This window comes from Calidris pugnax, unplaced genomic scaffold, assembly GCF_001431845.1.
Source record: "Calidris pugnax isolate Ruff unplaced genomic scaffold, ASM143184v1 scaffold2, whole genome shotgun sequence".
Taxonomy (NCBI): Eukaryota; Metazoa; Chordata; class Aves; order Charadriiformes; family Scolopacidae; genus Calidris; species Calidris pugnax.
Window position 1 is genome coordinate 733,841 of NW_015090766.1, and position 847 is coordinate 734,687.

The following is an 847-nucleotide window of genomic DNA, read 5'->3' on the forward strand; positions in this document are numbered from 1 at the left end:
CCGCCGCCGCGACCGCCCCGAAAGCGGCGTGCCGCCACCGCTCTCCTCTGCAACCGGGCCTCCCGCGGCCGCCTCCGCACAGGCCGCGGCCGAGAGCGCCCTCCCCTCCTCCCGCCATAATTCCCGACAACTCGCCCCGGGCACAGAGTTACCAAGGGCGGGCGCAGGAAGGAGGCGGCGGCCGCTCCCCTGCCCTTAGAGAGCACCCGCTAGCGCTGCCGGCCTTCACTGCGAGCCACGCTGGCTGGGCCACCGGGTCCAGGGCCGCCCCGCTGCGGCAGCGACCACCTTCTCGCCTTCCCCTCGGGGCGGGACGGGCCGCAGGGGCCCGCAAACTGCCCTCTGCTGCCTGAGGGGCTGCCCCCGGCACCAACCAAGGCGGCGACGCTCCCCTCTACTCCTCACCCCGTCCTACCACCCTCCCGCGGGAGTCCCGGGGAGCCACGGCGGTGGCTCCCGGGGATTGAGGCCCGGTGAAAGGGGAAGGCGCGGACCTCCCCCACCGCTGTGTCACGCAACGGCGCCGAGAGGGGCGCGACAGCAGCTCCGCCAGCCCCAAAAAGGCCCGTCCCGGCCTCTGCCGTCGCGTCCCCGCACCGAGGCGCAGGCAGCGCTCCCTCCTCGGCGGCCCCGGCTACACCCCGCCGCGGGCTGCGCGTACCTGCGCCGGCCGCCGGCCCCGCCGCGTACGGGAGAGAAAGGGGAGCACCCCCACCGCCAACACGCACTTCCACCAGCGCCACCCGCCGATTGGCCCCTCCGCCTCCCCCCGCCGCAGGCCCACCGCCGCCCCATTGGGTAAGGCCGCTGCTCATCAGGGCTGGATGGGGGGGGGGGGGGGGGGGGG